Source organism: Bombina bombina, chromosome 1 (assembly GCF_027579735.1).
Source record: "Bombina bombina isolate aBomBom1 chromosome 1, aBomBom1.pri, whole genome shotgun sequence".
Lineage (NCBI taxonomy): Eukaryota > Metazoa > Chordata > Amphibia > Anura > Bombinatoridae > Bombina > Bombina bombina.
In genome coordinates, this window is record NC_069499.1 from 750,868,021 (window position 1) to 750,895,018 (window position 26,998).

General features: G+C 40.9%; 1 protein-coding gene across 1 annotated transcript in view; it reads left to right on the forward strand.

Moving 5' to 3' along the window:
• Positions 1–5,072: 5,072 nt before the first annotated feature.
• Positions 5,073–26,998, forward strand: part of LOC128645940 (C1GALT1-specific chaperone 1-like) — a 41,004-nt gene continuing 19,078 nt past the window's right edge. The window contains 1 exon segment of the mRNA XM_053699283.1: positions 5,073–5,156. The gene's annotated coding sequence lies outside the window, so the exon portion shown is untranslated.

Below are 26,998 nucleotides of genomic sequence, written 5' to 3' on the forward strand. Positions count from 1 at the left end.
GTGAGATATCTTGCAGAGGGATGCAGCACTCTTAAAATTGCAAAGCTTCTGAAGCGTGATCATCGAACAATCAAGCGTTTCATTCAAAATAGTCAACAGGGTCGCAAGAAGCTTGTGGAAAAACCAAGGCGCAAAATAACTGCCCATGAACTGAGAAAAGTCAAGCGTGCAGCTGCCAAGATGCCACTTGCCACCAGTTTGGCCATATTTCAGAGCTGCAACATCACTGGAGTGCCCAAAAGCACAAGGTGTGCAATACTCAGAGACATGGCCAAGGTAAGAAAGGCTGAAAGACGACCACCACTGAACAAGACACACAAGCTGAAACGTCAAGACTGGGCCAAGAAATATCTCAAGACTGATTTTTCTAAGGTTTTATGGACTGATGAAATGAAAGTGAGTCTTGATGGGCCAGATGGATGGGCCCGTGGCTGGATTGGTAAAGGGCAGAGAGCTCCAGTCCGACTCAGACGCCAGCAAGGTGGAGGTGGAGTACTGGTTTGGGCTGGTATCATCAAAGATGAGCTTGTGGGGCCTTTTCGGGTTGAGTCAAGCTCAACTCCCAGTCCTACTGCCAGTTTCTGAAAGACACCTTCTACAAGCAGTGGTACAGGAAGAAGTCTGCATCCTTCAAGAAAAACATGATTTTCATGCAGGACAATGCTCCATCACACGCGTCCAAGTACTCCACAGCGTGGCTGGCAAGAAAGGGTATAAAAGAAGAAAATCTAATGACATGGCCTCCTTGTTCACCTGATCTGAACCCCATTGAGAACCTGTGGTCCATCATCAAATGTGAGATTTACAAGGAGGGAAAACAGTACACCTCTCTGAACAGTGTCTGGGAGGCTGTGGTTGCTGCTGCACGCAATGTTGATGGTGAACAGATCAAAACACTGACAGAATCCATGGATGGCAGGCTTTTGAGTGTCCTTGCAAAGAAAGGTGGCTATATTGGTCACTGATTTGTTTTTGTTTTGTTTTTGAATGTCAGAAATGTATATTTGTGAATGTTGAGATGTTATATTGGTTTCACTGGTAAAAATAAATAATTGAAATGGGTATATATTTGTTTTTTGTTAAGTTGCCTAATAATTATGCACAGTAATAGTCACCTGCACACACAGATATCCCCCTAAAATAGCTAAAACTAAAAACAAACTAAAAACTACTTCCAAAAATATTCAGCTTTGATATTAATGAGTTTTTTGGGTTCATTGAGAACATGGTTGTTGTTCAATAATAAAATTAATCCTCAAAAATACAACTTGCCTAATAATTCTGCACTCCCTGTACATACACACACACACTACATAGCATACACTTATACATGCAGATACACACACACTACATAGTATACATTTATACATGCACACACACACTACATAGTATACACTTATACATGCACACACACACTACATAGTATACACTTATACATACACACACACACTACATAGCATACACTTATACATGCAGATACACACACACTACATAGTATACACTTATACATGCACACACACACTACATAGTATACACTTATACATACACACACACACTACATAGCATAAACTTACACACATTACATAGCATACACTTATACATGCAGACACACACACACTACATAGCATAAACTTATACATACAGATACACACACACAGTTATGGATACAGATAGACACACACAATACATCATATATGGGTATCTGTAATTCTTTGTATGGGGTCCTGGGGTTGGCAAGCACATTAGCTGGCAGTCTGCAGCTGCCACTGTTTGTTACCCTGGTATTAGCACTGCTCATTGTATAAAACTGAAGGCATGCTAGTATTATCACCAGGGGTTAGACATCATCATCATTACCAGAGGTAGGCTAGAGAGGTCACCATTACCCGTCGTCAGAGTGTATACAGCCTTCTTACTCCTGCTTAACCCACACACCATTCCTTTTCCACTGGGAATCTAACAGGTATCTAACCCTGTGAGAGCAAAGCCAGCTGCTTCTGAGTATGGACCCAATAGAATTTAAAAATATTTTTTTTTTTAACCCCTTAATGACCGGACCATTTTTCAATTTTCTTACCCTTAATGACAATGGCTATTTTTACATTTCTGCAGTGTTTGTGTTTAGCTGTAATTTCCCTCTTACTCATTTACTGTACCCACACATATTATATACCGTTTTTCTCTCCATTAAATGGACTTTCTAAAGATACCATTATTTTCATCATGTCTTATAATTTACTAAAACAAAAATAATAAAATATGAGGAAAAAATGGAAAAAAACACACTTTTTCTAACTTTGACCCCCAAAATATGTTACACATCTACAATCACCAAAAAACACCCATGCTAAATAGTTTCTAAATTTTATCCTGAGTTTAGAAATACCTAATGTTTACATGTTCTTTGCTTTTTTTGCAATTTATGGGGCAATAAATACAAGTAGCACTTCGCTATTTCCAAACCACTTTTTTTCAAAATTAGCGCTAGTTATATTAGAACACTAATATCTTTCAGGAATCTCTGAATATCCATTGACATGTATATATTTTTTTTTAGAAGACAACCCAAAGTATTGATCTAGGCCCATTTTGGTATATTTCATGCCACCATTTCACCGCCAAATGCGATCAAAAAAAAAAAAAGTTCACTTTTTCACAAAATTTGTCACAAACTTTAGGTTTCCCACTGAAATTATTTACAAACAGCTTCTGCAATTATGGCACAAATGGTTGTAAATGCTTCTCTGGGATCCCCTTTTTTCAGAAATAGCAGACTTATATGGCTTTTGGGTTGCTTTTTGGTAATTAGAAGGCCGCTAAATGCTGCTGCGCACCACACGTTAATTATGCCCAGCAGTGAAGGGGTTAAATTAGGTAGCTTGTAGGGAGCTTGCAGGGTTAATTTTAGAGATCAGCCTCCCACCTGACACATCCCACCCCCTGATCCCTCCCAAACAGCTCTCTTCCCTCCCCCACCCCACAATAGTTCCCGCCATCTTAAGTACTGGCAGAAAGTCTGCCAGTACTAAATAAAAGAGGTTTTTTTTTTTTTTTTAAATAAAAATAATAAAGTATTTTAGCTGTGATGGACCCCTGCCTTAGCCCCAACCTCCCTGATCCCCCCTCCAGCTCTCTAACACTCTCCCCTACCTAATTACCACCATCTTGGGTACTGGCAGCTGTCTGCCAGTACCCAGTTTGGCCCCAAAAACCCCCCAAAAAGTATTTTTATTTTATTTTTACTTAAAAAACTATTTCTGTAGTGTAGCAGCCCCCTACAATACCCCCACCCCCTCCCAGATCCTTTTATATATATTTTTTTTTTAAATCCCTTTTTTTCCCCTTTCTGCCCTCATTCATTGTCAGTGTGGCTAATGGGTGCACGTGCACGCGCGCGCATCGTGCACGCGCACCCTCACACCCGGCACTATCGCTACCGGTGCAGAGAGGGCCACAGAGTGGCTCTCTCTGCATCGGGGGCTTGTAAAGTGGTATTGCAGGATGCCTCAATATTGAGGCATCACTGCAATACCCTCAGAGCTGCTGGAAGCATTTGTGATCGCTTCCAGCACTCTGTTAGACAACTGACGTACCAGGTACGTCTATTGTCATTAACTGCTTGTTAATGCATGACGTACCTGGTACGTCAGTTGTCATTAAGGGGTTAATGCATGGGGCAAATCGGGACAGATGGCTAGCAATCCAGGACAGGGGGACAGACCCCTAAAATCGGGACTGTCCCGCGAAAATCGGGACAGTTGGGGGGGTATGCATTAGGAATGAATTATATTTAAATAATACACTATATCTATTTATCATCTATCTATCTGTATATATGTATGTGTGTGTGTGTATGTATATATATATATGCAAACAACAAATGTTGTGCAAAGGAGATTTTCAGGGACATTTCCACGGACAAAAAAAATGTAGGGACATACAATAAAATCCAGGGACTGTCCCTTGAAATCAGGGACTGTTGGCAACTATGGGACAGCTGGCAACCCTAACCAGTGCTCAGCCACCTATATTACCTCTATTTATCAAAGGTCTTGCGGACCTGATCCGAAAGTGCGGATCAGGTCTGCAAGACCTTGCTAAATGCGGAGAGCAATACGCTCTCCGCATTTAACATTGCACCAGCAGCTCATAAGAGCTGCTGGTGCAACGCCGCCCCCTGCTGACTCGCGGCCAATCGGCCGCCAGCAGGGAGGTGTCAATCAACCCGATCGTACTCGATCGGGTTGATTTCTGGCGATTCCTGTCCGCTTGCTCAGAGCAGGCGGACAGGGTTATGGAGCAGCGGTCTTTAGACTGCTGCTTCAAAACTTGTGTTTCTGGCAAAGCTGAAGACTCGCCAGAAACACGGGCCCACAAGCTCCGTACGGAGCTTGATAAATATGGGCCTATGTCTGGTATTTTTACAGAGCACTGCTTGTCGTTAGCTCATCAGATGTGCTCAGCTAGCACCCAGTTGTGCATTGCTGCTCTGGAGCTGAGAGACTTTTTTTTACAGGGGTTTAACACGTAGTTATATGCAATGCAAACAACAGTGTTATAATAAAATTGTGTAAAACATTGAAACTTTATTTACTTTTTAATATGATTTTAAAAAATATTATCAAATTGTAAAACTATTAAACTAATCTTGGGTTATACAGATGGGGATCTGGAATATATTATTTCCATTGTGTGACTTTACTAATCCATTTTTGAGAACAGTCACTTGTCACACTGAAAGTTTCATTTTGTGACTCAAGTTCAACCGATAAATAAAACGACTACAAAACACTTCTCTTTCATAGAGAGTATATAAAGCCAACACCGGGTTGCTACAACAAGGTGTTTATAAATGATTGTCTATTCTATATAGAACGTATTATTATTGCGTTAATATAATAAAAGCTATTACGTTAATATAATAAAAGCCATGTCAACGATCTTACAAACATAAGTAAAAAAAAAACAACTTCTTAACCTGTGCCAGTAGCTAACATGGCTGCCGCCAACGGGAGTTTCATGCGAAACGTAACGTCAGCACAATCTTCTTGATGGTAATACAGGTCACATGGGCTAGGACCCGGAAGTGTCAGATCCGGGCAGCTTCTACTGGTAGACGAGTGCGGTAGTTGTTGTTGTATGTGGGAGCTGAACAGGTGAGTGTGGTCCCCGAGGGCTGGGGGTGTTCCTTTGTAGATTGATATTCTCCTATATATTTCAGACTTTCCTTAATCAGTACCGTTATTGAACTGATCGAAACCCGTAACTACAGACCACCAGTTGCCTGTTAACTAATTGGTAGCCAAAATATATGGCTTAAATCTCAATGCATAAGTTAGACACTTGTTGTTATAAAGGGTTTATGTGTATAGCTAGTACACAATTTATTAACGATTAACATAATACGAATGCTTTAAATAGTATATTATTATGCAGTAGAAAATGCTTGTATTACTGTTAACTATGAGCGTGTTGTTGCTGATAGTAAGAAAACATTTCGGTAAATGGATTTAAATAGTGTTCTTGTCAGGGGTTTGTTTCTGTAATACGTTGAAATGTCTCTACACTGGAGAGAGTGACACCTTTAGCTTATTCTACTGCTCATAACTTTTAAAGGGACAGTCAACACCAGAATTTTTGTTGTTTAAAAAGAAAGATAATCCCTTTATTACTCATTCCCCAGTTTTGCATAACCAACACTGTGATAGAAATACACTTTTTACCTCTGTGATTACCTTGTATCTAAGCCTCTGCAAACTGCCCCCTTATTTCAGTTCTTTTGACAGACATCCATTTTAGCCAATCAGTGCTCACTCCTGGGTAACTTCATGTGCATGAGCTCAATGTTATCTATATGAAACTCATGAACTAATGCTCTCTAGTGGTGAAAATGCATTTAGATTAGAGGCAGTCTTCAAGGTCTAAGAAATTAGCATATGAACCTCCTAGTTTTAGCTTTCAACTAAGAATACAAAGAGAACAAAGCAAAATTGGTGATAAAAGTAAATTGAAAAGTTGTTTAAAATTACATTCTCTATTAAAATCATGAAAGTTTTTTGTACTTGACTGTCCCTTTAAGATTCTTCTACATGAAACTTGCTATAACATATTTTTAGAGAAACCCTCTAAAAAACGTTATGATAAAATAAATATGTGTATCTAAACATATACATATTCATCTTTTTATTTAGAAAATAGGCAATTTCATCAACCTTTTAACCACCAGCCATGGTAGTTTTTTCGTATTCACTATGTGCTTGTCTTGTTATGAAGGGACATGGAAGCCAAAACTCATGATTTTAAACTTTTTTTTTTTTTTTTATTTGATCAAATATACTTCTTGGTATCCTTTATTGAAACAGCCATTGCAGTTAAAAAGTTACATGCTGTAATTTTTTAGAGCATTCCATTTAAAGAAAATTGGCCCTGCACCTCTGTGTTTAACCTGTGCAAATGTGTTAAACACATAGTAGAAGTACTGCTCTGGAGCCTAAGAGCACTGTGGGTCCCAAGCTAAAACTGCTGATGATCCAATTAGCAGTGCTAGTCTTATGACCTAGCTGTATAACTAGTGGCTACGGATTGGATCAGTTGCAGTTGCCGCTCGGGAACAGCAGTGCTTGCTATGCTCTGTGGCTCCTGAGTGGTACTTCTACCATGTGTTTAACCCATGTGCATGGTCGCTAGTCTTAAAATTGCACACTCTAACAAATTAGAACATGTAACTTTTTTTATTATAATGGCCCTTGAAGCTTATTACTTTTCCATGAGAGAATATTTTCAGCACTATATGGAAACAGTGTTTGTAACAATGCTACAACACATACAGTGCTCATGGCACATGCCCAGAGCCTTTCTTGGTATTCTTTTGTGAAAGGAAACTACAGTAAGTTTCAACGCTTACAAAGAGACATACATTTGACAATAGAAGTAAACTGTAAAGATTTTTTTTTTTTTTAAATTGCAGTCGTGAACCTTTCATTCTCATTTCCTTGTTCATTATAAATGTCATGTGATTAATGGGATTTTCTTTTTTTGCATACGGGCACTCCACATAAGCTATTCACTATCTAGTTGGGAGCTTCATTTTGTACTCTGATTATGTATGGTTCTGTAAATACAAGTAACACCAATGCTGTTATTGCTGCAACTTTACTGCAAATGCCCAGTCTGAATGTAGTTGGCGCACTCCTATATGGGGAGGGATCTGGTAATGGTTGAGTATTAAAAAAAAAAAAAACATTTTTAGTTGAAACCAATTTTCAAAAAGAATAATTTTAACAGGTAAGATGTTATAGAGTAACTGTAGAAATAAAATAAATATCTGCAATCAGCCTCTAGAATACTGAGCAGGTCAGATGGAAACCGTAACTACTGGTCAAAAATGAACCCGGTTAAAATCTATTAAGAACATTTTGTTGAAATGAGATGTTTTGTGTTTCTTAGAAAAAAGCCTTTTCATCATTTTATGTTGTTGGTCATGAAGTGGGTTGAAGCACAGTTGTTGGACAGATAATTAATAAACAACAATGACCTATATGCTGAATATTTATACAGGTAGAAAACCTTTTAATTGTTTGGGACCGGAAAAGGTTTGGATTTTAAAATATTTGCATCTTTAAAATGGGAAAGTTTTTGAAAGGGGAATGTAAATTACAAAATCATCATTTAGGCAATATTTACATGTCATAATACGGCTTATACATGCAACATAAAGGTAATTTTATATAGTTTTTAATACATTTGTATACATAATACCCTCAGATAGTACAGTACTGTAATCAGAAAATTTATATTTGTTGTTTTAAATAAAGATTGACTAGTTGCATTTTTTTTATTTCCAACAGTCAGAGAAGATTGAGACTTTTTTTTTTTTTTTTAATATTGATTAAAAAGTTTAGATTTCAGAATAAGTGGATTTTGGATTTCCAGATTTGTACCTCTAGTAAAACAATAAAAAACGTTTTTTAAAAAATTGTTCATTAAATCAATTTATGCTCAACCCTCTTCATGACTGACACTAAATATTTTTACTGTTAATATGTTTATATGCGGTACAAACAATTGAAAAGTATAATGTATCTTTACCTGGCTCATGTTCTCAACAGAAAATGTTGCCAGCCAGGTAGCATTATGAAGTAGCTGATTGGGAGCAGTGTATTACTTTGCAATATTATAACAGCTTCTGTTATTTATAAATGTTAATTTAAGTTATGGTACATCCAAGCGTTTAAAAAACGCTAGGATTTACCGTCATTAAAAATGTTTCATTTATTAAAAAAAAAACTTTCTGTGCCTTAGAAGCTCACTAAAGTCAGGGGCTCTGGCTGTCCCCACAGCACAGCACTCTTCAATGAGGTGACGTTTCCACCTCTAAACCAATAGCCTTGCTTGTCATCTGACAGCGTTTGAGGTTTAGAGGTGGAAACTTCACCTCATTGTTAAAAGAGCGCTGTGCCATGGGGGTGGCCGGAAGCTTTGACTTTAGCGAGCTGCTGAGGCACAGACAGGGGTGAACTTAGCACCTTTGTTTGATAAATGAAACAACATTATTTTTCTTTCATGATTCAGAAAGAGCATACAATTTTTAAACAACTTTTCCATTTATTTCTATTATCAACTTTGCTTCATTTTCTTGGTATCCTTTATTGAAAGAACGGCAATGCACTACTAGGATCTAGGTGAACACCTCAGTAAGTCAATGACAAGGTGAATATATTTGCAGCCACCAATCAGCAGCTGGCTACCAGTTCCTAAGCCTACCTAGTTATCCTCAACAAAGGATATCAAGAGTAAAGCAAATTGATTAAAAGAAGTAAATTGGAAAGTTGTTTAACATTGCATGCTCTGTCTGAATCGTGAAAGAAAATTATTTCATGTCCCTTTTTAAGCTGTCCGAAGCACAAATAAATAAATTCCATAATTTAACATAAATTGATTTGATAATTTCTGTAACAAACTTTATTTTATTTTTTAGCTAATTATAGCTTAATATTGGCTTAACTATTACCCAGGTGGGCAGTAAAATCAGCCAGTGGTGTGCCCATTAAATAGGTCCTGGGTAGAACACTGATATATATTTGTTCTGCTGGAATTTCTGGGATGCTAACATGAGTTGGTCTAAAAGAAGACATTACGGCTCCTGACCTGATATTAATCTTCTGGCTACCACCAAGGTCTTTTTCATCTTTACTTGCAACTACATCCGTATCCTACCAGGCCACCTGAAGCAGCTGCACGACCAGTAGCTACTACACCTATGAATAACTTCTTAAGTTTGCCCTGATCCATAGTTCCTTTTACTAAAGTTTAAACTGTATTTGAATTAGAGGAGCAGGATTCTTGTCTGAAACAAGTGTGATGTCATTTCTGCCAACAACAATTAAATGTGACCGCTAGACAATTTATGTGTCAAGTGGGTGTGGAGTGGAAAAACTAGTAAGCCTTTTAAGCAGAAGTATTAAGCTATTGCTCCTCACAGTACAATGCTATGGAACATTTTTTAGTGTTGATGAGATGAGTCAACATAACAAACATGTTTCTAGAAAGTAGTTTTACTCTCTTTTAATTTAGCCATGTTCTTAATTTCTACATTGGCTTAAAGAGAGGTATTAAAGTTTTCATTCCATTTTTCTGCTTAACAATTGTTGGCTTGTGATGTTTGGGTTTGTGCCTACTAACTTTTTAATTCTTTTTTTATTAAGGTCTTCAGCACAGGTTTAAGCAATTAAAATAATAAAGAACACAAGTCAAGGATATTTGTTTGCTTTGCAGGGCAAAATAATATCTAACTGTTCAGGCAGAATATTATACAGACAGGTATCACAGCTACATTAATTACAAACAGCATGTCCTGAGTTACTAGATAGCAAAAAAGGAGAAAAGACAAAAAGAGGCCTGTCGTAAAGAATATTGTAATCTGCTTTGCTGGTACTTAGACCTTTTTTTTTCCAGAAATGAGGACATATAACAAAACTAAAACTAACATATCCCAACTAATCAAATAATGGCTTTCTTAGATTAAGAATAGTAGGTTACAAAAATAGCTTATAAGTAGTGAGTCGTAATAACTAAGAATATCCAAATTGGGCCTAGTTGGGTAATGCATTATAGGATATACACTACAAACATAAACCATTAATCGTAAATCAACGAGACAACAAAGAAAGAGAAAAAAAAAACACACTAAGCTTCTGCGGATATAATAATTTTATATAAAAAGGAGATTGAGTGTTTCCCAGACCGATATATATTGATAATTGAATCTATATTTCTCAGCTTATTTGGGCTGGAATCTGTCATTTTATTAGTATCGATATAGTGTCGCACTTGTAGGTAAGCAAAAAATTGTGATCTTTTCAAATTATATTCTTTCACGAGAAAGTCAAAAGGTTTAACAGTCTTAGGCCTAGATTTAGAGTTCGGCGGTAGCCGTGAAAACCAGCGTTAGAGGCTCCTAACGCTGGTTTTAGGCTACCGCCGGTATTTGGAGTCAGTGATTAAAGGGTCTAACGCTCACTTTTCAGCCGCAACTTTTCCATACCGCAGATCCCCTTACGTCAATTGCGTATCCTATCTTTTCAATGGGATCTTTCTAACTCCGGTATTTAGAGTCGTTTCTGAAGTGAGCGTTAGACATCTAACGACAAAACTCCAGCCGCAGGAAAAAAGCAGGAGTTAAGAGCTTTCTGGGCTAACGCCGGTTCATAAAGCTCTTAACTACTGTACCCTAAAGTACACTAACACCCATAAACTACCTATGTACCCCTAAACCGAGGTCCCCCCACATCGCCGCCACTCGATTAATTTTTTTAACCCCTAATCTGCCGACCGCCACCTACGTTATACTTATGTACCCCTAATCTGCTGCCCCTAACACCGCCGACCCCTATATTATATTTATTAACCCCTAACCTGCCCCCCACAACGTCGCCGCCAGCTACTTACAATAATTAACCCCTAATCTGCCGACCGCAAAGCGCCGCCCCCTACGTTATCCTTATGTACCCCTAATCTGCTGCCCCTAACACCGCCGACCCCTATATTATATTTATTAACCCCTAATCTGCCCCCCTCAACGTCGCCGACACCTGCCTACACTTATTAACCCCTAATCTGCCGAGCGGACCTGAGCGCTACTATAATAAAGTTATTAACCCCTAATCCGTCTCACTAACCCTATCATAAATAGTATTAACCCTTAATCTGCCCTCCCTAACATCGCCGACACCTAACTTCAATTATTAACCCCTAATCTGACGACCGGAGCTCATCGCTACTATAATAAATGGATTAACCCCTAAAGCTAAGTCTAACCCTAGCCCTAACACCCCCCTAACTTAAATATAATTTAAATCTAACGAAATTAATTAACTCTTATTAAATAAATTATTCCTATTTAAAGATAAATACTTACCTGTAAAATACATCCTAATATAGCTACAATATAAATTATAATTATATTGTAGCTATTTTAGGATTAATATTTATTTTACAGGCAACTTTGTAATTATTTTAACCAGGTACAATAGCTATTAAATAGTTAAGAACTATTTAATAGTTACCTAGTTAAAATAATAACAAAATTACCTGTAAAATAAATCCTAACCTAAGTTATAATTAAACTTAACACTACCCTATCAATAAATTAATTAAATAAAATACCTACAATTACCTACAATTAACCTAACACTACACTATCAATAAATAAATTAAATACAATTGCTACAAATAACTACAATTACATAAACTAACTAAAGTACAAAAAATAAAAAATAACTAAGTTACAAAAAATAAAAAAATATTTACAAACATAAGAAAAATATTACAACAATTTTAAACTAATTACACCTACTCTAAGCCCCCTAATAAAATAACAAAGACCCCCAAAATAACAAAATGCCCTACCCTATTCTAAATTAATAGAGTTAAAAGCTTTTACCTTACCAGCCCTGAACAGGGCCCTTTGCGGGGCATGCCCCAAGAAAATCAGCTCTTTTGCCTGTAAAAAAAAACATACAATACCCCCCCCCAACTTTACAACCCACCACCCACATACCCCTAATCTAACCCAAACCCCCCTTAAATAAACCTAACACTAAGCCCCTGAAGATCTTCCTACCTTGTCTTCACCATCCAGGTATCACCGATCCGTCCTGGCATCCGGTGCTGAAGAGGTCCAGAAGAGGCTCCAAAGTCTTCCTCCTATCCGGCAAGAAGAGGACATCCGGACCGGCAAACATCTTCTCCAAGCGGCATCTTCGATCTTCTTCCATCCGGTGCGGAGCGGGTCCATCTTGAATCAGCCGACACGGATCCATCCTCTTCTTCCGGTGTATCCCGACGAATGACGGTTCCTTTAAGGGACGTCATCCAAGATGGCGTCCCTCGAATTCCGATTGGCTGATAGGATTCTATCAGCCAATCGGAATTAAGGTAGGAATATTCTGATTGGCTGATGGAATCAGCCAATCAGAATCAAGTTCAATCCGATTGGCTGATCCAATCAGATTGAGCTCGCATTCTATTGGCTGTTCCGATCAGCCAATAGAATGCGAGCTCAATCTGATTGGATCAGCCAATAGGATTGAACTTGATTCTGATTGGCTGATTCCATCAGCCAATCAGAATATTCCTACCTTAATTCCGATTGGCTGATAGAATCCTATCAGCCAATCGGAATTCGAGGGACGCCATCTTGGATGACGTCCCTTAAAGGAACCGTCATTCGTCGGGAGACGCCGGAAGAAGAGGATGGATCCGCGTCGGCTGATTCAAGATGGACCCGCTCCGCACCGGATGGAAGAAGATCGAAGATGCCGCTTGGAGAAGATGTTTGCCGGTCCGGATGTCCTCTTCTTGCCGGATAGGAGGAAGACTTTGGAGCCTCTTCTGGACCTCTTCAGCACCGGATGCCAGGACGGATCGGTGATACCTGGATGGTGAAGACAAGGTAGGAAGATCTTCAGGGGCTTAGTGTTAGGTTTATTTAAGGGGGGTTTGGGTTAGATTAGGGGTATGTGGGTGGTGGGTTGTAATGTTGGGGGGGGGTATTGTATGTTTTTTTTTACAGGCAAAAGAGCTGATTTTCTTGGGGCATGCCCCGCAAAGGGCCCTGTTCAGGGCTGGTAAGGTAAAAGAGCTTTTAACTCTATTAATTTAGAATAGGGTAGGGCATTTTGTTATTTTGGGGGTCTTTGTTATTTTATTAGGGGGCTTAGAGTAGGTGTAATTAGTTTAAAATTGTTGTAATATTTTTCTTATGTTGGTAAATATTTTTTTATTTTTTGTAACTTAGTTATTTTTTATTTTTTTTACTTTAGTTAGTTTATGTAATTGTAGTTATTTGTAGCAATTGTATTTAATTTATTTATTGATAGTGTAGTGTTAGGTTAATTGTAGGTAATTGTAGGTATTTTATTTAATTAATTTATTGATAGGGTAGTGTTAGGTTTAATTATAACTTAGGTTAGGATTTATTTTACAGGTAATTTTGTTATTTTTTTAACTAGGTAGCTATTAAATAGTTCTTAACTATTTAATAGCTATTGTACCTGGTTAAAATAATTACCAAGTTGCCTGTAAAATAAATATTAATCCTAAAATAGCTACAATATAATTATAATTTATATTGTAGCTATATTAGGATGTATTTTACAGGTAAGTATTTAGCTTTAAATAGGAATAATTTATTTAATAAGAGTTAATTAATTTCGTTAGATTTAAATTATATTTAAGTTAGGGGGGTGTTAGTGTTAGGGTTAGACTTAGCTTTAGGGGTTAATCCATTTATTATAGTAGCGATGAGCTCCGGTGGTCAGATTAGGGGTTAATAATTGAAGTTAGGTGTCGGCGATGTTAGGGAGGGCAGATTAGGGGTTAATACTATTTATGATAGGGTTAGTGAGGCGGATTAGGGGTTAATAACTTTATTATAGTAGCGCTCAGGTCCGCTCGGCAGATTAGGGGTTAATTATTGTAAGTAGCTGGCGGCGACGTTGTGGGGGGCAGGTTAGGGGTTAATAAATATAATATAGGGGTCGGCGGTGTTAGGGGCAGCAGATTAGGGGTACATAGGGATAATGTAAGTTGCGGCGGTTTACGGAGCGGAAGATTAGGGGTTAATAATATAATGCAGGGGTCAGCGATAGCGGGGGCGGCAGATTAGGGGTTAATAAGTGTAAGGGTAGGGGTGTTTAGACTCGGGGTACATGTTAGAGTGTTAGGTGCAGACGTAGGAAGTGTTTCCCCATAGGAAACAATGGGGCTGCGTTAGGAGCTGAACGCTGCTTTTTTGCAGGTGTTAGGTTTTTTTTCAGCTCAAACAGCCCCATTGTTTCCTATGGGAGAATCGTGCACGAGCACGTTTTTGAGGCTGGCCGCGTCCGTAAGCAACTCTGGTATCGAGAGTTGCATTTGCGGTAAAAATGCTCTACGCTCCTTTTTTGGAGCCTAACGCAGCATTTTTTTGAACTCTCGATACCAGAGTTAATTTTATGGTGCGGCCAGAAAAAAGCCCGCGTAGCGTTAACAGCCCATCTACCGCCAAACTCCAAATCTAGGCCTTAGTCTGTATGTCGATTAATTGGCTAGTTTGACTTAAGCCTATTTTCTCCTAGTCATCGAAGGCATAAGTTTCTATGCCGCTTATAAAATGGGTATTTCCCCTTATAGGTAGGTATTGTGATATTCTATGATCTATCTGAAGAATACTTAACATATTTTCTTCCAAGCTAAGGCTATATTATGAATTTTATATTGAAAAGTTTTTCTTTCTGAGGTCTTTATCAAGGGCTAATGTAATAAGGCTCTAAGAGATAAAGGAGAGACTGCAACCTCCTCACTTTGGTAATTGGTCATGTGTTCTGCTCCTGATAACCAATCTAACGCTTTTTTAGCTAGGCAAACCCAGTTATATAATTTTAGATTTGGAAGAGCAAGCCCCATCCAGTCTCAAATGTGACAAATTCTTAAGTGCTATACGGGGCTTCCCTCCACCCCAAATAAATTTTGTACATTGAGAGTTAAATTTTTGAAGATCTTTTGCCGGAATAAAAACTGGAATATTCTGCATAAGAAAATTTTTTTAGGAAAAAAGCATCATCTTTATAAGGAGGATTTTTGCAGAGAGAGAGAGTGGTAATTTGGCCCAGTTTTTTAAGCATTCAGTACATTTCTGCCATATTGGTAATAAATTCAAGTTATACCAATCAGCGGGGTTCTGAGATAAGATTATCCCAAGGTATTTAATTTTTTGATAATCCACAAGATCTCTGACTTATTTAAGTTAATTTTATAACCTGAAAATTTACTAAATTCACCAATTATATTAAGAATAAGCGGTATGTTTCTCCTAGAATTACTTATGTAGAAGAGAATGTCATCCGCATACATAGATAAGATAATTATTTTGTCACCCAGTAAAATCCCATCTAGTCTATTCCTACAGAAAATTGCCAGGGGTTCCAATGAAATGTTAAAAAGTAGTGGTGGCAATGGACAGCCCTGTCTGGTTCCTTTCTGGAGTGTTAGACTAGGAGAGCTTATACCATTAATATTTATATAGGAGATGGGATCTTGATAAATTTAGTTTAATATAATTAGTGAAATTCCCTACTATCCCAAAACTGTTCAGTGCCGTGAAGAGATGGTCCCATGAAATACAATCAAAGGCCTTTTCGGCATCGACCGTCAAAAGGGCAAAATTCAAATTTTTATACAACTTGTCTTTCTTATCCATTGACATCTGTTCTATTAAGAACATGGCAGTTCTAATATTTTTCTGTGAGGTCCTACCTGGCATAAACCCGGTTTGGTCTATATGTATTATTCCCCCTAGGATTCCCTTAAGTCTATTTGCCATAATACTTGCTACAATTTTGTAATCGACATTGAGTAAAGAGATTAAAGTAATATTCGCTGTTGCAAAGTATTTTGAAGGTTTAATATTATCAATAAAATATCTATTATATAAATTTGCGAGTATATGGATAACATCCTACTGTAGTATCTTATAGAATTCAATTGGAATTAAGTCTGGCCTGGGCCAGGGGCTTTACCATTCGGGGAATTCTTTATGACCTGTGATATTTCTTCGTTCATTATCTCCTTGTTTAATTCATCGAGTTGATCTGTGCTAATCTTAGGGGTAGTAATGTTCTTCCAGAAGTTAGTTTTTGCCTCTAGATCAATTTTGTCGGCAGAATATAGTAATTTAAAAAAAGAGTGAAATTGGGATAATATATCTTTAGGAGAGGTATATCTTTTATCATTAACTTTAATAGCCCCAATAAAGTTGTTCTTCCTCCTACTTTTAACTACGTTAGCTAAAGATTTGGCCAGCTTTGGTGAAAACCTATTAAATCTAGCATTATTATTAGTATCGCATTGTAGCAGCTGTTGGCTTAAGAATGCTTCTCTCTCTGATTTTGCTTTTTGGTAGTTAGTCCAGTTTAGCTTATTGGGATTTTCTAATTGCATACTTATTTTTTTAACTGGTTATTCAGTTGTTTTCCTTTTACCTAGGACTTTTTTCCGTGCAATCATATAAGCCTTAATTTGTCCTCTAAAAAAGTCCTTTGCTGTCTCCCAGAAAATTTCTATCTTTGCATCCAGTTTCTAAATCTAATATTTGAAACGAGGAATGAGGGAAAATAATATCCTGCCTTTTTATTTTGTTTAAAGCTTAGTTGACTAATAGTTAGTGAAATAATTGCGTGATCTGATATCAAAATGTTGGCAATGTCTGTTGATACCTCAGCACCCAGGAGAGATTCACTGATCAGTAACATATCAATTCTTGAAAAATTCTGGTGGGTCTTTGCATGTGAAATCTCTTTCATCTGGGTGCTGGAGTCTCCAGATGTCTTTTAATTTAAGGCTATTGGCAAAATTACTTAGGCCTTTGGCTTCTCTTAGGTATCTATCGGTCTGGGAAACTTTAAAGCGGTCCAGATATGGGTTAAATACACTGTTAAAATCACCTCCAACTATTAAATCAGTATCTATGGAATCTATCAGTTTAGCAAATAAATTCTTCCAAAATGTAGGGCAGTGTTCATTCGGGGCGTATATGTTACAGATGGTTAGTTTACGTCCTTGTATGGATAATTTTATAATTAAAAATCTACCATCTTTATCTAGCACTTGAGATTTAATCTCATAATCTAGCTTTTTATTAAATAAACAAGCCACCCCCCTTTTCCTTCCAAAGGCCGGAACTGCTATTACCTCCCCAATCCAACACATCTTTAATTTGGCTGCTTCATGCTCATTTAAATGTGTCTCCTGCAAAAGTACTAAATCTGGGGCAGATTTTTTTAAGCTTATATATTATTCTCTTCCTTTTAATCGGGGAGGTTATCCCCCCCCCCCCCATTGTGAACATGGGTTTAATGGGTTTTTTTGGGGGGGGGTTGCATACGGGCACTCCACATAAGCTATTCACTATCTATTTGGGAGCTTCATTTTGTACTCTGATTATGTATGGTTCTGTAAATGCAAGTAACACCAATGCTGTTATTGCTGCAACTTTACTGCAAATGTCCAGTCTGAATGTAGTTGGCGCACTCCTATATGGGGAGGGATCTGGTAATGGTTGAGTGTAAAAAAAAAAAAAAAAAAACATTTTTAGTTGAAACCAATTTTCAATAAAGAATAATTTTAACAGGTAAGATGTTATAGAGTAACTAACTGTAGAAATAAAATAAATATCTGTAGTCAGCCTCTAGAATGCGGTAAATCCGGCTCCCATGGGCGACAAGCCGGATTTACCGCACAGCTATTGGCTAAGAGGTGAAAATGTCACCTCTTAGCCAAAACATTTTTTAGCCGTGGGCTGCTGTAGGAGCTAAGAGCGGCGATCAATTGAATCAAATAAAGGAGCTTTCTACACGAAGTATCATATACTTCATGAATGAAAGTGCCCTTTATTTGTTTCAATAGTAAATCCTAGCGTTTGTAAAACGCTAGGATTTACTTTCACTTTAAACTTAATGTGCCCTCCAGCAAATAAATAGTGACTCACAAGGGCTGTGTCTGTTGGGCAGGCTGTATGGCATCTGACTGACTGGACCCACTCATTCACACACATCCTAAAGGGACACTAAATACCTTTTATGCACCTCCCTGTAATCATGGGTGCTGCCATTATGGAACCTAGGTTACACTGCGGTTATCTGAAGGAGAGTTGCTGCACTTCTGCAAACAAATCAGCAATGAAATACTAGGGGGAGGCAGAGAATAACATAAATATTATGCTTATAAAATGTACTTAGTGTTTAATGTCCCTTTAAAAAAAAGGGGTAGGAAGATAGGCAGGTGGCAGATTACGTAAATACTCACCCAAGTAGTTGCTAACATTTCCTTTTATCTCTTGTTTTTATCAGTATGCTGGCCGGCTTTTTTTTATTAGATATGTACATGTTTTAAATACGTAGCAGAAATATTTTAGGATTGCTGCCCTTTTAATGAGACAGTCAAGCTCATTGTAGCTTGGATGCATTTTGAAATTGGTCCATGAAAAAGGTGTGACTTTGTGCAGCAAATTTTGTATGTTTGTAGCTTGCGTGATGAGGGTACTGGTATGATGCACTGTTAACTGAGTAGTTGTTATAGTCTTATAGCACTCATATTAATGTATGTAACACATATAACTATAAATCTCAGGCAATACACATAGGGTCAGATCTTTAACTAGAAGTAAGCTTTTTGCGTTTGGATTATGAGTTTAAAGTAAACTGTTTTCACGCACACTAACCAACTGAAGAGCGCAAAAAGCCGAACTTAGAACATATTCCCCTATGTGCAGAACATTGGAATGTGAAATATTTACTGTAAATACACAGTATAACACTTTATTAAATATGAATATTGCATAAAAATGATTTTATATGTTTTAATCTACTAAACTGCAAAGGGCTCCAATGCACTTATATATTTGTCTATATATGTATACATATGTATTTGTGTTTTATATGTGTATATATGTCTATATAAATGCATATATACAGATATAAATACATATGTACATATATCTATACTTATTTAGACATGTATATGTATATATCTCAATGTTAAAGCCCTTTGCTTGCCTTTTTTTCTCTTACTCCGGAGACCTCATATCTGAGCCCTTATGGTTTTTTTTTTTGTTGTTTGTTTTTTTGTGTGCAATATTTTTTTGAATAATTTTATCAGATGATGCTATGAGTGCAACTGTAATGTGTTTTGTGTAACTTTTTTTTCTAAGGACACGATGAGTCCACGGATCATCTAATTACTAATGAGATATATCACTGCTGCCCAGCAGGAGGCGGCAAAGAGCACCACAGCAAAGCTGTTAAATATCACTGTTACGGTTACCCTTAGTCTCGCTGAGAGATGGACCGCTTAGTAACCTGGATTCCTATTGCTGAAGAGGGGAGAAACTGCTTTCCATAGTATTCTATATGAGTCTCGAAAATGTAGAATAATCCCCCTTAGCTGTAGTACAGCTAGGATACCCTTCTGCCCACAAAAACGAGTCAACGCTGCGATTGAGGGACAACCAAGACTGAGGACTGGGATGCCCAGCCTGCTTTTTATTTAGGTTACATGCACACAGGGCACTCCCAGGGGGGGAAGCATAAAATCCCCCATCACACATTTAGACAAAGCCCTTGGACAGGCCACCACAGATAACAAGTACACACAAGAAAACAATTGAGTCCTTCTTATCACCTAGCAGTGAATGCTTATCACAAACTTAATTACAGTACACAATATGCTAGGAAACCTGCCTCAGAAAATAGTTTTCTCAAAACTGAACAGAGTTAACCCTTTATGAAATGATACTTGTTACAGTTTTCTTGGAGCCCTTCTTAGGCGCTGGCTTGGCTGGTTCAGGCATTGCTGCTGGGAAATAAGTTTCTTCACAACAAAATAACTAATGCTTCTGTAACAGTGCTCCCTTTCTGTGGAACACTCTGGCAGACACGGTCTGACCCCTTTTCGGGGCAGACTAAGGCTGTCCAGACCGCTGGTTATGCGGGGCTGAGGTCGGTTTGTCTGGACAACCCGTCGGCGTTGCCATTCTGTTTCCCAGGTCTGTAAGTAATGGTGAAATTGAAGGGTTGCAACGATAAACTCCAACGTAATAGCCTGCCATTATCTCCAGAGACCCGGTTCAGCCACACCAACGGGTTATGGTCGGTGACCAGAGTGAACTCCTGCCCATATAAATAGGGAGTCAATTTCTTTAATGCCCACACCAAAGCCAAACACTCCTTTTCGACCGCTGCATAGCTGACTTCGCGGGGCAGGAGCTTCCGGCTGATGTAGGCAACTGGATGCTCCCCTCCATCTTCGCCTACTTGGCTGAGGACGGCTCCCAGCCCGAACATGGAAGCATCTGTATGGACGATAAAACGTTTGTTAAGGGCTGGAGCCGCCAAGACAGGAGCGTTAATTAGAGCATTTTTGAGAGCCTGGAAAGCCGTTTCACAGTGGGGAGACCACAGGACCTGTCGAGGTAAGTTCTTCTTGGTCAAGTCAGTCAGGGGTTTGGCAAGTGTGCTGTAGTCTGGTACGAACCGTCTATAGTACCCTGCCGTGCCCAGGAAGGCTAGGACCTGAGTCTTAGTGATGGGGGTGGGCCAATTGGCGACAGCTTCTATCTTGGCCGGCTCTGGTCGCTGCTTTCCACACCCCACCCGGTGACCCAGGTACTGTACCTCGGCCATCCCAAAGTGGCATTTTTCTGGCTTCAGAGTCAGGCCAGCAGCCCGGATCTGATCCAGAACCATTCCTATGTGAGCTAAGTGGTCCTCCCATGACTCACTGTGGATCGCTATGTCGTCCAGGTAGGCGCAAGCAAAACTCTGGAAGCCATACAGGAGCCTATCCACCAAGCGCTGGAATGTAGCTGGGGCATTCTTCATCCCAAACGGCATTACCCTAAACTGATATAAGCCGAATGGGGTGACGAATGCCGACTTGGGGATAGCCTCCGGGGCCAGGGGAATCTGCCAGTAACCTTTGCAGAGGTCAATAGTGGTCAGGTAATTTCCCCTGGCTATACGATCGAGTAGCTCGTCTACCCTGGGCATAGGGTAAGCGTCTGTCACGGTCTTTTCATTGAGCCTCCGATAGTCTACGCAGAACCGGGTGGTCCCATCTTTCTTGGGCACCAAGACAACTGGGGAGGCCCAGGGACTATCGGAGGGCTCAATTACCCTGAGTTGGAGCATCTCATCGATCTCCTTCTTCATTCCTATCCTAACTGCTTCGGGGATTCGGTACGGAGCCTGGCGCAAGGGAGCTTGTCCCGGAGTATCTACCTGGTGGGTGGTTAAAGTAGTGTACCCTGGCTTCGGGGAGAAGGTGAGGTGTTTGGACTGTAGGAGTTGGTTGAGCTGCTCCCTTTCAGTGGGGCTAAGTCGGTCTCCTATCTGAACCTGAGCCACTATACCTGTGGGGAGACTCTTTTCTAATAGGTCTGGAATGGGTAGACTGTCGGGGTCTTCCTGAGGGGAACAACATACGGCCGTCACGTTCTCTGGTCGCTCAAAATATTCCTTGAGCATGTTTACATGGAATGTCTTTCTAAGATTGTTGTCGTGGCAGCTAGCTATCACATAAGTGGTGTCTCCCCTTTTCTCTACGATCTGGTAGGGGCCCTGCCAGGACGCCTGCAATTTGTCTGTCTTCACCGGCTTAAGTACTAACACCTTTTGTCCTATGGTAAAGATTCTCTTTCGGGCCCCCCGATCGTACCATACTTTCTGTCTTCTCTGGGCCGACTGGAGATTAGCCCGCACGGATTTGGCTAATTGCTCCATTCGGTCCCTGAGTTCCAGCACGTATGGCACAATGGGGACACCGTCAGTCTCCATCTCTCCCTCCCAGTGCTCCCGGATCAGGTTTAGGGGTCCCCGTACCTTTCTTCCGTAGAGCAACTCGAAGGGAGAGAACCCTGTCGTTTCCTGGGGCACCTCCCGATAAGCAAAAAGGAGGTGCGGCAGGAAGCGTTCCCAGTCTCGGTATTCCTGAGTGAACGTCTTGAGCATTTGCTTGAGGGTCCCATTGAACCTCTCACACAGCCCGTTCGTCTGGGGGTGGTATGGGGAGCTCAGGAGGGACTTAATTTTGCAAACCTGCCAGAGTTGTTGGGTCAATTCAGCCGTAAATTGGGTGCCTCGGTCGGATAGGATTTCTTTTGGAAATCCTACCCGGGAGAACACCTGTACTAGTGCATTCGCTACCGTATCCGCTTGTATGTTGGATAGGGCGACAGCCTCTGGGTACCTGGTAGCGTAGTCCACTACGGTAAGAATGTAGCGCTTACCGGAGGGACTAGGGGTAGCCAGTGGTCCCACTAGGTCAATAGCAACCCGGCTGAAGGGTTCCTCTACAATGGGCATATTTACTAGATGGGCTTTAGGGTGATCGCCTCGCCTTCCTACTCGTTGACACACATCGCAGGTGTTACAGTAAGTTCTAACGTCAGCGTGTACCCCTGGCCAAAAGAACGTGTGAGTAATGCGGTGTAGGGTACGGGTTACAGCTAGGTGGCCTGCTAAGGGGATGTCGTGGCCTATCTTGAGGATTTCTTGACGGTATTTGTGGGGCACTACCAGCTGTCGCCTACGCTGTCCCCTTTTCTCTGTCCAGCGGTATAGTTTCCCTTTTTCCCATAAGAATGTTTCATTATCTGCCCCGCCCCCTCCGGTCTCTGCTCGTTCCCGGTACTTTTGTAAGGTCGGGTCAGTCTTAGACTCTGTCTCGAAAGCATCTGGGGTGTCCCAGGGTATGGGGCCTAACATGTCAGGCAAGGTCGGGGTAGGTCTTACCTGTGTCCCCCGCACTGGTGAGAGTTCTCGCTCCGTCCGGGCTTGGGCCCGTGTAGTCACTGGGTCCGCCTCGTTGTTGCATACTGGAGCATAGGCAGAAGTCATGGGGCCCAAATCATTGCCCAGTAGTACTTCGGCAGGTAAATTATCCATTATGCCCACGTTCACAGCCCCCTTTCCCGCTCCCCAATCAAGATGCACTTTAGCTGTTGGAATTTTGTACACACCCCCCCCCCGCCACTCTAACGGCCACAGTCTGTCCAGATCGCTTGTGCTCCGGCACCAAATGACTCTGTACCAGCGTGATAGTAGCCCCTGTGTCTCTCAATCCCTCGGTAGATCGCCCCTCGAGCCATACCTTCTGCCGATGGTGCTGGCGGTTATCTGAGGCAGCATATACAGGGTCCGCCTCGTGAAGCGGCCCCAAATATTCCTCCATAGGGGCCTCTTGGTTAACACAGAGGGTCCGGGCCGGACGATATGCCCCAGAGGGGTAATTGTAATTCCTGGGTGTCTGGTGCGTATTAAGGGGGCAGCTAGCCATGAAATGCCCTGGTTGCTTGCATCGGTGGCAAGTCGGTCTGGGACGCTCAGAGCTGTTATTGGGTGGTCCTGAGTGTCTGGCGGGCCCTGCGGGCACCGGGGCTCGGAATTCAGCACGAGGGGGTGCACGGTAAACCTCTCTGGGTTCGTGAAGACGGGAGTCATAATGTTCATCTGCCAATTTGGCTGCTTCTTCTAAGGTAGAAGGTCGCCTGTCTCGCAGCCATTCCTTCCCTTGCTGTTCCATGCCATTATAAAAATGTTCTAAGAGAAACAATTGTAAAATTTCCTCACCAGTCACCGCTTTACTTCCGCTCATCCAGTGATTTGCAGCTCTCCGCATTCGGTGCGCCCATTCCATATGGGTATCGTTAGGCTTCTTTTTCGTGCCCCGAAACTGTCGGCGATACGCGTCCGGAGTTACTGCGTACCGTCGCAACAGTGTCTCCTTAACTAGCTCATACTGTGTCACTTCCTCAGCACCCAGAGTACGAAAGGCTTCCAGGGCTCGCCCGGATAGTTTCCCAGACAATATCGTGGGCCACTCCCTGTTGGGAATCTGGTGCAGGGCACATTGCCTTTCGAAGTCCGCCAAATATTCATCAATCCCTGTCTCGCTCTCTAGGAAGGGTCGAAATGCCGCATAGGGTATCTTGGGCCTCCCAGCATTTTCGACAGGGATGATTACCTGCGGGGCTTCAGCATTGCGGTGTGCGTTCGCTAGGTTGAGTTCGTGGGCTCGAGTCTCTCGTATATCCTTGTCCGCTTCCGCCATCAACTGCTGTACCAATTCCATGGAGGGGTTCGGCCCGTACAGTGAGAGCCTCTCCCGAACAATCCTGGTTTTTTTTCGTCACTAATCGTGGTCGGTGTTTCCGCCATTGTGAAGCTCTGATCCAGTTCGGTCAATTCTGCGATCAGCTCTCTCCTCGGCCGGTTGCTGGCGTACCCCCCTCTGCTTTCAAGTAAATCCTTTAGGGTTGTACGCTTCAATTTTTCGTAAGCGCTCTCCATCCGTTCTGTACCTCTCCTAGGAAATCCAGGAAAAATCCCACCGCTGCCGCCAAATGTTACGGTTACCCTTAGTCTCGCTGAGAGATGGACCGCTTAGTAACCTGGATTCCTATTGCTGAAGAGGGGAGAAACTGCTTTCCATAGTATTCTATATGAGTCTCGAAAATGTAGAATAATCCCCCTTAGCTGTAGTACAGCTAGGATACCCTTCTGCCCACAAAAACGAGTCAACGCTGCGATTGAGGGACAACCAAGACTGAGGACTGGGATGCCCAGCCTGCTTTTTATTTAGGTTACATGCACACAGGGCACTCCCAGGGGGGGAAGCATAAAATCCCCCATCACACATTTAGACAAAGCCCTTGGACAGGCCACCACAGATAACAAGTACACACAAGAAAACAATTGAGTCCTTCTTATCACCTAGCAGTGAATGCTTATCACAAACTTAATTACAGTACACAATATGCTAGGAAACCTGCCTCAGAAAATAGTTTTCTCAAAACTGAACAGAGTTAACCCTTTATGAAATGATACTTGTTACAGTTTTCTTGGAGCCCTTCTTAGGCGCTGGCTTGGCTGGTTCAGGCATTGCTGCTGGGAAATAAGTTTCTTCACAACAAAATAACTAATGCTTCTGTAACAATCACCTCCCTTCCCTCCCACCCCAGTCATTCTCTTTGCCTATGTTACAGCAAGGAAGTGGTAAAGTTAGGTGTTAGAAAAGATTCTTCAAGCAAGATTTTATTATTTTTTTAAGTAGTGCAAGATTGTGCTGCTTTGTCCTAGGGTGTCGCCGTATTCCACATCAGTCTCTTCAGTAGAGCAGTGGTGGCTTTAGAGCAATGGGAACTTGTGGGACATAATTCTCACTGCGCCTCCCATATACTGATGCTGCCCTAACTCTGGAAGCCTGAGTAAAATTACTCAGTCTTTATCCTTTTTTTCCACAGGCCCATGTGAGGGAGAGGACCTCTCAAACCTGGTGAGCTGCCTTGCTGTCTGGCAGATTTATGAGGTAAGTGCTGACTTAATTTTTTCTGGGGTAATAAAGAAAGACTCAGGAAAAAATGTGGGCACTTTATTTACCAACGATAGGACAATACATAAAGGACTTAGAAAGATTTTGGGCACTTTATTTGTAATGGCATACATTCTCCTATAGAGGAGACAATATGCAGACAGCTTGGATGCAGGCAGCTTGGATGCAGGCACTGGGGCTGAGGTATATTTGGCTCTGGGGTTTAGGTGGTTATCACAGCTCCCGGTGGTGTTACTTTAGAAACAATATGCCGACCGGGTGATTACTCTCTTGAGGCGCCCACGATGGGCGGAGCTATGGGAGACGGCAATTGCGTTGCATGCCATTTTTCCCTCACTTCCTAGTCCAGAGGGATAGAGAATACAGCCTCAATATAGGTGAAGCATGTTTTTCTAAAGGTGTGCGTTTTTAGGACCGGAGCCGGTCTTTCATTACTAACTATCGGGTTCCGGATCTGTTGCTAGAAGGGACGGTTTCTGACAGTGAGAGCCGGTATCAGCAGGGCAGGTAGGCACCTCAGCAGAGTCTGCTGAGGTGTAGAGGTGTTCTGCAGGATCGTTTAGTTAACTTATTTTTTATATGCAGAAAGGATAAACTAACATTTAAAAATTAAAGGGGCAGTAACGTTTTTTTGTTGTTAATTTTTATTAAAAAATTTGAGTTTTATATTTTGATCTATTGGGAGTCAGAATGGACCAATAGGCTTTGCAAAATGTCAATTGTTCTTTATGTTTTGATTCCAATGTGGAACCACCAATCCCTTTCTGTTCCTCATGTATTGAGAGAACTTTATCTTATAGGGATAAACTTTTTTCTGAGCCAACATTCTCTAAGGCGGATGCTGTTCAGGAGTCTTATGAGAATGTTCAATATATGCCGCAGCTTTCTCCTCAAGCATCCCAAATTTTACCGCCCACACATGCAGTGCCCTGCACTTCCTCTATGACTCCTCCTGGATTTACGTTGCAAGACATTGCTTCCCTCATGTCTTCTGCAGTTTCTGATGTGTTGTCTGCTTTTCCCATGTTGCAGGGAAAACGCAAGAGAAAAAATAAACATTCAGTTAGCGAGGTTACTGATGCAGTCGTCGCTATTTCAAGCGCCCCCTCCCAGAAGCCTGAGGAGGAGGATACTTCGGTAGCATCTGAGGGTGAAATCTCAGATTCTGACAGTGTAATTCCTCCTGCTGATACTGAAGTTGTATCTTTTTCAGGTTTAAGCTAGAACACCTCCACCTGTTACTCAAGGAGGTTTTAGCTACATTGGACGACAGCGACACCATGGTCGTAGTTAATCCTAAGAAATCCATTAAGCTAAACAAATATTTTGATGTACCTTCCTTGGTGGAGGTTTTTCCTTTACCAGATCGAGCTACTGAGATCATTGCTAAGGAGAGAGACCGGGTATCCCTTTTTCTCCATCCCCTATATTTAAAAAGATGTTTACCATAGCTGACTCTATCAAGGAGTCTTGGCGAACTGTACCCAATGTGGAAGGAGCAATTTCCACTCTGGCCAAGAGGACTACTATTCCCATAGAGGATAGTTGTGCTTTTAAGGATCCTATGGACAAA